This window comes from Octopus bimaculoides, chromosome 16, assembly GCF_046866305.1.
Source record: "Octopus bimaculoides isolate indiv1 chromosome 16, ASM4686630v1, whole genome shotgun sequence".
In the NCBI taxonomy this organism is placed as follows: Eukaryota; Metazoa; Mollusca; class Cephalopoda; order Octopoda; family Octopodidae; genus Octopus; species Octopus bimaculoides.
The window spans coordinates 21,721,771-21,733,834 of record NC_142943.1 but is presented as its reverse complement, the minus strand read 5'-3'; the positions used below and the strand labels follow the sequence as shown (position 1 = coordinate 21,733,834).

The 12,064-nt window shown below is 36.8% G+C and overlaps 1 protein-coding gene across 12 annotated transcripts in view; it reads left to right on the top strand.

Moving 5' to 3' along the window:
* Positions 1 to 12,064, top strand: part of LOC106874300 (uncharacterized) — a 377,625-nt gene that overhangs the window by 306,505 nt on the left and 59,056 nt on the right. Inside the window, exon 3 of one of the 12 annotated variants that reach the window (XR_016244602.1) lies at positions 6,602 to 7,952. The exons of the other annotated variants lie outside the window; for them this stretch is intronic. The gene's annotated coding sequence lies outside the window, so the exon portion shown is untranslated. Of the gene's footprint in view, positions 1 to 6,601; positions 7,953 to 12,064 lie in introns of those variants that run through there. 12 annotated transcript variants of the gene reach the window in all.

Below are 12,064 nucleotides of genomic sequence, written 5' to 3'. Positions count from 1 at the left end.
AAAACATTTGAAAATTTATGATTTTTTTTTTTTTTTCGGAGCTGCGCTATGCAGGGCTGGATTTATAGAGGCCCAGTGGGGGCAATTGCCACAGGCATCTAGATATTGGGGGAGGGGCCTGCTAAGAAGGGTATGTAGCACTGATTACAGGGATCCCCCACCCACCTCCCAGCAATCAAGCATGAGAGGCTCTCTTTCAATACATAAAGGCGTCTTATGATAAATAAAAATAGATTTTGCCATGTTAGTGACAACAAATATTTCAATTAAAAAACAATTTATACCCAGTCCCAAAGTACTTACAATTCCTGAGGGAATTGTAGCTGCTTTTGGGATAACAGAGAAAAGGAAAACAACAGAACACTCCTGAAAATGTATATATGTAACTGAGAGTGTGTGTGGTTGTGTGCATAAATACGAATGTATAAAGAGATTGAAAAATGTTTTTAGTCTCTAGGCCAAATTCCTTCTTTCAATGCGTGACTGGCTTGACCAATAGCAGTTAAAGGCACATAAACATCCTTCTACTTCTAACCTAGTTTTATTTTATGAAGCAAGTTAATAAAGAAAACTTTTGAATTCAGTTTTAATTATAAAATTACATCTTTCAACAGCTAAAAGCATTCTTTTTTCAGATTTAGAATTATTGCATTCAAATGTTTCATTAAATGGAACCTTTATTTTTTTTTTTACATATATTTTTCATCAGTCTGTCAAACACCTGGAATTACTGTATAGAAGCGGGGCAGAATTGATAACTGGATCAAAATGAATAATTTCTGATTACTTGTTATTTTCTCTCATTTTGTACCACTGCAGGGTCTGTTCAGTTTTGCTCACAAAGTTTTTAATTATTTTTTTTTAACTAAACAGTTTGAAACTTCGTATAATGGTGTAATTTCTCATGCTGAACATGGTTTACTTCCAACATTTTGGACAAAATTTCATATTTTAGAAGTTATTTCATGTTAAAATTGTTATATTTGGGTAATTTTAACCAATCAACATGTATTCAGTTGAAAACTATTGCTGTTTGCAATAGTAATCGAAGAGGAACAACATCCAGGTCATCTCTACTAAATGTCCCTACTCTGTTCTATTTTATTTTTGCTTCCTGCTTGTGTTGCCTATTACACACTTTCTTTTTTCTTTGGTTCTTGTGTCAGAGTAATCATTAAACATCAAAGAATCAACACCAAGAAGGAAGAAATATTATTTACATATATTTATTTGTTTGCCTGACATGTAGTGGCAGTGACAAATTTGCTTGCTTGTTGGTAGCCACTAGAGAGGGAAAGAGTAAGGAATGCACGATGCTGACTAGAAAGGAAGAAAGGATAAAAGTGGCATCGTCTTTCTTGCGGCTGAAAGCTTCTCTTTTGTATCAGCTATGACCAAGGAGTAATACTTTCCCTTCGCCCTTTGCTTGGCATACAAATAGAACAGAGTGGTGACATTTGGTAGAGATGACCAAAAGTTGTTCCTCTTTAATTACTATCACAAACAGCAGTAGCTTTCAACTGAATATACGTCGTTGATTGGTTAAAATTACCCAAATACGACAACTTCAACACAAAATAACTTCTAAAATATGAAATTTTGTTAGAAATGTTGAAAGTAAACCATGTTCAATGTGAGAAATTATACCAGTATATGAAATTTCAAGCTGTTTAGTTAAAAAAAAAAAAATTTTTAATCTGAGAGCGAAATTGAACAGATCCCCATTGCATCATCTTTCGGAGTAAAATTTGCTCTGTATAGGTTACGTAGTTGTGAGTAAAAATGGGTCAAAATACTTTACATCAGAGGTTCTCAACTGGGGTCCATACAAAATTTCTAGAGGTGGGTGCACAGATGAAATGCAGTAAATTGGGAGTCCACAATAATTTTTCATGGGCCATGAAAAATTGTGCTTTAGACCAGTAGTTTTCAGTGTGGACCCTGTACAATGGTGCACTGAAACTAAGAAACTTGTTTAAAAAACACCCTGAAATATGTTGCTAGAAATCCTGTCTTTACTAATTTATTTACTACTTTTCAAAACAAAAATAAAGAAAAAATAATATAAAAGAAAGAAAAACATATATCTATGAAGTTGGTCATAAAATTCCTTTGGGAATTCTCTAGAAAGATGAAAGAAATGATACTAAGAAAAAGTAACATCAACAACAACAGCAGCAACAAAATTATAATACACACACACACACACACAGAGTTCTTTCAAAAGTGCTCCAGACACATTGACTGGCAACAGCAACGCGCATGTATGTATATATGTATACATATACATATACATATATTTGTGTGTGTGTGTGTGTGTGTGTAGAAGAGAGGGGGAGAGGGAAAGAGAGAATTCATGCAAGAAATATCTCGGTACTTAGCAACAAGTTGATTTCAACTTATTTTTGCAAGACTGATCTCTGAGTTAGTCAGTTTTGGGGATAAAGGTAAGAACTTTTGCATATCTTCTATAACTGGTATTTTAACAAGTGTTCTAAGAAAAAAAATTACAATTATTTTAATCCATTACTAATAAATATAATATTGCATATAACTTTTTTTATGTATTGGAATTTTCAGAAAATTTTTGTGAAATTGTGTGATTTAAGGGCAATTTAGCTGTTATTTTTAGTACATCTCTCAACCACCTGATACCGTTTTTGTTTCTTTGTCACTGGCATGTATTAATATTTTTCAGTATTTTTCTCCTCATAAACACATTTAGTGGAATGATGATGCACCCAATGGTGGGATTTGAGCCTAAAATTTGGACTATCCATATTTTAAACTCCGATTAAAAAAAAAAAAATACAACAAAGAGTAAGAATGAAGATAGCAGATGGTTGTGGTTTTCATTTTTTGGAATTTTCAGGAAGCTTTTGTGAATTTGTGTTCTATCCATTGGAATTCATATGCTTAATGCAAAAAAAAAAAAAATTTATTTTTTTAAAACCCCATAAATCCTAAAATTTCCTACTTTTTTTAAAAGTCAGAGTTTAAAATACAGACACTCAGAACTTCTGCTTAAATTCCAGCAATGAACCACTCTTGAGCAATATCATTATATCATAGGGACAAAGAAATGAGGAAGATGGTTGTGTGATGTGCTAAAAACACAGCTAAAATTCTATTTGCATAATCTTTTGAATTCCCATGTGTAGAAGACAAATTCACAAACATTTTCTGAAAATTCCAAAAAATAGAAAAGTTATGAGGAATTATATGGGGTGCTTAAATCAAAATTCTGCCCCTCCAACTAAGAAGAAATGCTGACAGTATTCCATTGAATATCTGTTTTATGGCTTTATTCTATTGCCACAGAATGAAGCGGAACCAATGTGTCTCATATGTATGGATGTACTGTCAAATGATAGCATGAAGCCAGCTATCAGTTAACAGTAATCTGCGTGATGATGACCTTGTATACTGAACATTTGAAAAACTTGCATAAGCTGAGTTTAACAACCTGCTAAAGTTAAATATACCACATCGGGTGACATTTCTTTTTGAAGTTAATGTTGCTGATGTAGATATCTGTTTGCAGGAGAATCTCATTGAATTGCAGAGTGATGAAATATGTCAGGCAAGATTTAAAGATGGAGAACATAATGTATGGAAAAGAATTGACCCTGCTACAAAGTATCCACTATTCTGGTGGGGAAGCACAGTTGTACTTGACTGCTTTTTTTAAATCTTACCTTATTGAATCTGGTTTCAGCCATGTCACTAACTTACTGTCAAAAGCTCATAATTGAATGGACAGGTGATCTTCAATTATCATTGACAACATTTGAGTTGAATATTTTGAAACAAGCTGCCAGACACGCATTAAAGAAATTAAGACTAATGTACTATCTGATTTTAATAAATATATACTTGTATATTTATGACTCATTTTACTTGTGAACATTTATTTTCCATAGAATTTAGTTGTTAAGAAATTGGTTATAGGTTTACAGTACACAAAATATTTAAGCAATTTTTCTACAAGTCCTTATAATATTTATTTATAAAAATACAATATGATTTTTTTAAAACATTGAATGGGTATGAAATAGGAGTGAAATAGGAATCAAAAGGGTCCACAGGTAAAAAAAAAGGTTGAGAACCCCTGGTTTACACAGTTCTTGTTGAAGTTGAGAGTTTGAAACATAGGTGACAGGATTTTCAAGAAATTTTTCCTCAAATTTGACCCGATTGTAATTGAGATACTCTTTTACTCTTTTAATTGTTTCAGTCATTTGACTGTGGCCATGCTGGAGTACCGCCTTTAGTCGAGCAAATCGACCCCAGGACTTATTCTTTGTAAGCCTAGTACTTATTCTATTGGTCTCTTTTGCCAAACCGCTAAGTTACGGGGACGTAAACACAACAGCATCGCTTGTCAAGCGACGGTGGTGGGACAAATACAGGCACACGCAAACACACACACACATACATGCACATATATATATATATATTATATATATACATATATATCATCATCATCATCATCAAGCGGACGTTAAACGATGATGATGATGATATATATGTATATATATACATGACGGGCTTCTTTCAGTTTCCGTCTACCAAATCCACTCACAAAGCTTTGGTCGACCCAAGGCTATAGTAGTAGACACTTGCCCAAGGTGCCATGCAGTGGGAATGAACCCAGAACTATGTGGTTGGTAAGCAAGCTACTTAACCACACAGCCACTCCTGCTAATAGCTAATAAAATATCTGGATAATTTTGGGTGAAAAAGCTATAAAGAATATTTTATGTTGAGTTTTTAGATTTAGTTGAATTTCATTAATTTCATATTATGTGCTATTTTTCCATAATCCTCTTTCATTTGACCAATATTTTAAAAATTTTGTTACGTTTCTGATCTTTCTGATGTCTAAGGATGGATGTTTATGCGTATGACTCTTTTTACTAATTTAATTCTGGAGAAATGGAAGAGAATATTTACCTTGTCTAGTCTTACCCATTTTGCCCTGCCTAAATTTGTCTTTTATATGCTCAAAGAGAACAGTGACAATTTTCTGAAATAGTATTCTGAATATGTTATAGATTTTACTACATTTAGAGAAAGTCTTTACTTCGCTGATATAGTTGTGCCAAAGGTAGTGGACATTTGTAAAAAATATATTTTCTTCAAAGTCAAACATGCAGTAAATATTACTCATTATGCCCCACCTACTCTTCCTGGAAACTGGAAAAGCAGACTTTTGGAAATAGCTGTTTGAATTTTCTTGTTTTTGCTGGGGTGTCCCCCATTTTCTTTTCCCACACATTGCAAAACAACGAAGGGAAGGTGTTTTAAAAAAATAATTTTTAAGATCCTTGATTTTAAATGTTGATATCTCCACCTCCTCTCTCTCTCTCTCTCTCTCTCTCTCTCTCTCTCTCTCTCTCGCCCTCCCTCTCTCTCTCTCTCTCTCTCTCCCTCTCTCTCTCTCCCTCTCTCTCTCTCACACACACACACACACACATCATGTCTTTGGAACAGCAACAATCACAAAAATTTTTTTTTTTCTTTTTTGTAATTTTCTGTCATTTTATCTTATTCTACATTCTGAAACATGTAACTCACATTAAAAGTTTAAAAAATCTTACCCCACCCTTCCCTCCTTCATTGTACTTTTCACCAAACACCGCAAATGGAAGTGTGATAAACGCAATTTAAATTTTGCAATAGTATATCTATGAAGTGAAATTTTCAATCAGTTATTTAAACTCTCTTCTAACTCACCAAATTTGAAATAGATGGGTTTTAAGATTTAGATTTAGTAATTTTCTAAGACTTTAATTCTTGTGTATAAAGGGCCCACTGAACTTGAAGTGCCCCAGGCCCTCCATGGTTTAAATCCGGCCCTGGCGCTATGTCCAAGATGTTAGAAAAGGGTAGGTAGGCCTGTTAGGAGGGCATGTAGAGGCTCAGGACCGTTTCCATTGTGTTCAGCATAAAACTTTACACATGAATTAGCTTTTAGTTTTTATATAGATGCTGTAGCCTTTTTTGGACAGACAGACATTCACACACACACACACACACATACACACACACACACACACACACACACACACACACACACACACACACACACTTTCATCTTTATTATATATATATATATATATATGTTATGCATTGTGTGTGTGTGTGTGTGTGTGTGTACTAGCAGAGGCACCCAGCGTTGCTCAGGAATGAAATTGTTCCTTATATATTGCAAGAAAAAGACAAAATATGTATAGAAATTTGTTATTATAAATTAAATTTATTCTTCACTTGGGATACAATTTATTCTTTAATTGGAAAATCAATATTATTAACATTAATAAACATTTGCTTTTAACAGAAAACAATGAGCACATTGTCTAGCTAATTAACTTAAAGAAAATATTTGCTGGCTAATTAAACTGCTTGTTAGTTGCTATCTTTTACTTTGTGCTTTGCAATATTTATTTAGAATCATCAAACCTGACTTTATGTAGCATAACCTGTACTTAGAAATCTCTAAGGTACCTTATTTTAAAATAGTACTCTTAAAGAAATAGATTTTCAATCAACTTTTAATTAAAAAAAATAACTAGATTTCCTTTTTTTAACCTTGCAGGAAGAGGATGGGGAGAAAAGCCTCATACAACATAACGAATCTGTACATCTGAATGCTTGTCCAGCCCATAACTGTCCATCCTCTTCTGTGGGCAATGATGGCTTTGAAATTGCTTTCTCTCCCATATTTGCACTTCGTGTTTTAGTGTTTTAGCCACATTTGGTGGTGCTTGTAATTCATAATACAAAAAAATAATAATAATAATTATAAACAAAAATACAAAATTTACCACTTTTATGAAGAGAGATAAATTCTATCACATGTGTTGAAGGAAAATACATAAGAGCTTCTGGGTAAACAACATTCTTTGTTTTCTGGTTTGGAGCAAACTACCAATCCTGGAGCAACCAACATAAAGTTGACCATGAGAAAAACAAGGCTCAATCAAGTGTAAGCCAGTAGATTTCAATGTCTGACCTTGAGTTTTATTAATAGACATTGCGAAGCAAAGTTGCACTGGGAATTGTATTTGTTTGAACTCAAATGGCATGTCTGTTGGTTTGGTTGGAATTCTTGGATTGAAAACCTCTTCCCCAGAGGTACATCCAGTGATGATGGTAGCTTCTATCAACTTTGTCCCATTGCATAATTTAGGAGGATCTAAATTTCTTAGAAGTATTATTAGGACTCCTACCTTCAGGAAAAGTTCATGTGGAGCAGTTCCATGTGGCTCAAGAGAATTAAGGAACTCTGTTGGATAATGGACAGCTTGATTTTCATCTAGCACTGAATCAACTGACTTGTACTCCTTAATGACTGTTGGAATCTTATTCATTAATTCATGATTAATCCTAGCTACTGTCTCATTTTTTGGAGCAAGAATTGCTCATTCACACAATCATTTATGTGAATTATAATTATTACTTAAGTCTGGAAACACCCTGTTCTTCAATTCAGCTGGGGAATTCACCATGATAGCAATATGAGCTAAATTGATATGACCATTCCCATCAAATGGTTCTTTCCCATTTCCTTATTGGAGGAGCCATTTCCTTATTGGTCCTCATGTAATAAAGCTCGCACATTTGTATTGGAGGAGAATTTCTGTATTTTATTCTATAGACTTTAATGCATGCTTTTATTTCATCAGATCTTGTTCATCTCAGAATGACTGGTAATGTCTGTCTGAAGTCTCCTGATAAAACTAATGTAACTCCTCCCATAGATTTATTGTTGCCTCAAGAGTAGTTTCTTTTGGAGAAAAGGCTTGTTGCAAAGCTGTTTGTTTTGTAAAGATAACCCTGTAGCCCTTCTCTAGATAAACAGATGCAGCACGGAATTTTGTCAGTGAACAGGTCGTGTCAAAGCGACAAAAATATTTTGGCAAATTAAATTTAAATGTTGAAGTGAATCTAATGGTTTTTGTGTGTTTCTTCAATGGTTTATAAACACCTTCCATGCTGCAATTGTTTTCGTTCCAGCACACAATCTCAGATCAGGCCACTTGCTATACAAGTACATCTTCGTAATATATATTTATAAATATATATGTAAGATCCAGGGATCAAGGTGTAGGAAGAAAGTTAGCTTCAAGCAATCTGTAGTAAATATAAAAAACAATTTTCAGGAACAATATTGGTTTATTGAAGCAGAAGGTTGTAGATTTTTTTTGTATCGGAGTACGATAAACTGAAAAAGTTCTTTTTATATTTCACAGTAGGTGACCAGGGTTTCCAGGTGTGCAAATAAGAATACAAGAGTTACAGAATGGAATGCATAAGATCTGGACTGCATGTGTTTCATAGCAAGTGGAACCTTAGAAGTGGTAAATATCTAAGCAAGGTGTATACTGCAGGCTACTCTTCAGGCCAAGGGTATCTTGATTAGATGAAAGTTTACATTGCCATAAGGAGGTACATGTTAATGCTTGGAAGATTCAGTCACTAAACTTTCGTCTAGCGGTTGAGGGAAACTGTGGAAGACGTAGACCAAAGAAGACCTGGGATGAAGTGGTGAAGCACGACCTTCGAACATTAGGCCTCACCGAGGCAATGACTTGTGATCGAGTCCTTTGGAAATATGCAGTGCGTAAGAAGACCCAGCAAGCCAAGTGAGACCATAATCCAAGGCCTCTGCCAGAGGTATAGCCAGCCCACTTATGCATACTTTTCTTTCATTGGACACTAAACTCTGCTTGCAAAGACCTGTTGAGGCAAATGAAATCGAAATCGAACCAAATTCGACAACTGGCACCCATGCCAACCTATCCTTCATTGGACACTAAACTCGGCTTGTGAAGACCTGTTGGGGCAAGTGAAATCGAAATCGTGATTGAACCAAATTCGATGACTGGCACCCGTGCCAATGGAGCACTAAGAGCACCGTCCGAGCGTGATCATTGCCAGAGCAGCTGTCTGACTTCCGCGCCAGTGGCATGTAAATAGCACCATTTGAGAGCTGTGCGAGCCATGTACAGAGATGCGGCCAGTAAGGTGAGGGTTGGAAATGAGTACAGCAATGAATTCCGGGTAGAGGTAGGGGTCCACCAAGGTTCCGTCCTCAGCCCCCTATTATTTACCATAGTCCTCCAGGCAATCACAGAGGAGTTCAAGACAGGTTGCCCCTGGGAGCTCCTCTATGCTGATGACCTTGCCCTAATTGCGGAGTCACTATCAGAACTAGAGGAGAAGTTTCAGGTGTGGAAGCAAGGTCTAGAATTGAAGGGCCTTAGAGTCAACCTAGCTAAAACCAAAATCCTAATAAGTAGGAAGGTAGATAAAACACAAACCCCTTCAGGTAGATGGCCCTGCTCAGTATGTAGAAAAGGAGTAGGTAGTAACTCTATAAGATGTACCCGGTGCAAGCTATGGACACATAAGAGGTGCAGCAACATCAAAGGCAGGTTAACTAGCAAGTTAGTTTTTGTTTGTGGCAGATGTTCAGGTGCAATAAAGACTGCAAACAAACAGGAAACAACTTCTATCTCATTCCAGGGTGAAAAACTAGAGGTAGTCGATAGCTTCCGCTATCTGGGCGACCAAGTTAGTAGTGGGGGTGGGTGCGCTGAAAATGTAGCTGCTAGAATAAGAATAGCCTGGGCAAAGTTTAGAGAGCTCTTACCCCTGCTGGCGACAAAGGGACTCTCACTCAGAGTAAAAGGCAGACTGTATGACGCATGCGTACGAACAACCATGCTACATGGCAGTGAAACATGGGCTGTAACTGCTGAGGACATACGTAAGCTCGCAAGGAATGAAGCCAGTATGCTCCGTTGGATGTGTAATGTCAATGTGAATACCCGTCAGAGTGTAAGTATCTTGAGAGAAAAGCTGAACATTAGAAGCATCAGTTGTGGCGTGCAAGAGAGACGATTGCGCTGGTATGGACATGTGGTGAGAATGGAGGACGATAGCTGCGTGAAAAAGTGCCACACCCTAACAGTTGAGGGAACCCGTGGAAGAGGTAGGCCCAGGAAGACCTGGGCTGAGGTGGTGAGGCAAGACCTTCGTACATTGGGCCTCACCGAGGCGATGACTACGGACCGAGACCTTTGGAAATGGGCTGTGCGTGAGAAGACCCGGCAAGCCAAGTAAGATCGTTGCCAGTGCCCCTGGACTGGTTCTTGTGCGGGTGGCACATGAGATGCACCATTTTGAGCGTGGCCGTTGCCAGTACCGCCTGACTGGCTCCTGTAGGATTTTTGAGCGAGATCGTTGCCAGTGCCCCTGGACTGGCTTGTGCGGGTGGCACATAAAAGACACCATTTCGAGCGTGGCCGTTTTCGTGCGGGTGACACGTAAAAGCACCCACTACACTCTCTGAGTGGTTGGCGTTAGGAAGGGCATCCAGCTGTAGAAACTCTGCCAAATCAGACTGGAGCCTGGTGTTGCCATCCGGTTTCACCAGTCCTCAGTCAAATCGTCCAACCCATGCTAGCATGGAAAGCGGACGTTAAACGATGATGATGATGATGATGAGCATGATTGTTACCAGCGTCGCCTTACTGGCACGTGAAAAAACACCATTCTGAGCGTGGCCGTTGCCAGTACCGCCTGACTGGCCCTCATGCTGGTGGTACGTAAAAGCACCCACTACACTCTCAGAGTGGTTGGCATTAGGAAGGGCATCCAGCTGTAGAAACTCTGCCAGATCAGATTGGAGCCTGGTGCAGCCATCTGGTTCGCCAGTCCTCAGTCAAATCGATCAACCCATGCTAGCATAGAAGGTGGACGTTAAATGATGATGATGATCATCATCATCATCATGATATATGCATGTTTAAATATATATCTTATATATATATATACATATATATATATATATATATATATATATATATATATATATATATAATATATATCTTGTATATATATATATAATATGTATGCACATATATATATATATATATATATATATATATATATATATATATATATATATATATATATCAAACGTAAATTGAAAACCGAATACAAAGGTACATGTGTTTCAAGCTTTATACACAATCTGTCATTACATCAGTATATATTGTTGATATAAAGGATGGTTTAAAGCTATCTTCAGCCGCAAACATTGCTAGTCCCAAGATTACATCACAAAGGAGAAGAAAAGGAAATGTCCACTTAGTATTATCCATTATAATAGGTTTATCCTTTAAAGTTATATGCAAATATAACTTTTTAAAGGATAAACCTATTTAATGGATAATACTAAATGGACTTTTTTCTTTTTCTTCTTCCTTTGTGATGTAATCTTGGGACTAGCAATGTTTGCGGCTGAAGATAGCTTTAAACCATCCTTTATATCAACAATATATACTGATGTAATGACAGATTGTGTATAAAGTTTGAAATACGTGTACCGCAATATTGTTTGTGTTCTGTTTTCAATTTACATTTGATATATTCTTTCATCTCTGCCACTATCTGGCATATACAGGTGCTTACACTTATCGAGTACTACCTCTAAGCTTACAGCACCTATTTATATATATGTATGTATATATATTTGTTTTGCAAGATTTTTTTATGTGAAATCGTGTGTTGAAACAGATGTTGTTGTACTTGGGGATGTGTTTTTATTGGCTAAACTGGCAATATGACCATCCCCAAGTACAACAACATATGTATATATATATATATATATATATATATATGACGCATGCATACGAACAGCCATGCTACATGGCAGTGAAACATGGGCTGTAACTGCTGAGGACATACATAAGCTCGCAAGGAATGAAGCCAGTATGCTCCGTTGGATGTGTAATGTCAATGTGAATACCCGTCAGAGTGTAAGTATCTTGAGAGAAAAGCTGAACATTGGAAGCATCAGTTGTGGTGTGCAAGAGAGATGATTGCGTTGGTATGGACATGTGGTGAGAATGGATGAGGATAGCTGCGTGAAAAAGTGCCACACCCTAACAGTTGAGGGAACCCGTGGAAGAGGTAGGCCCAGGAAGACCTGGGCTGAGGTGGTGAGGCAAGACCTTCGTACATTGGGCCTCACCGAGGCGATAACTAC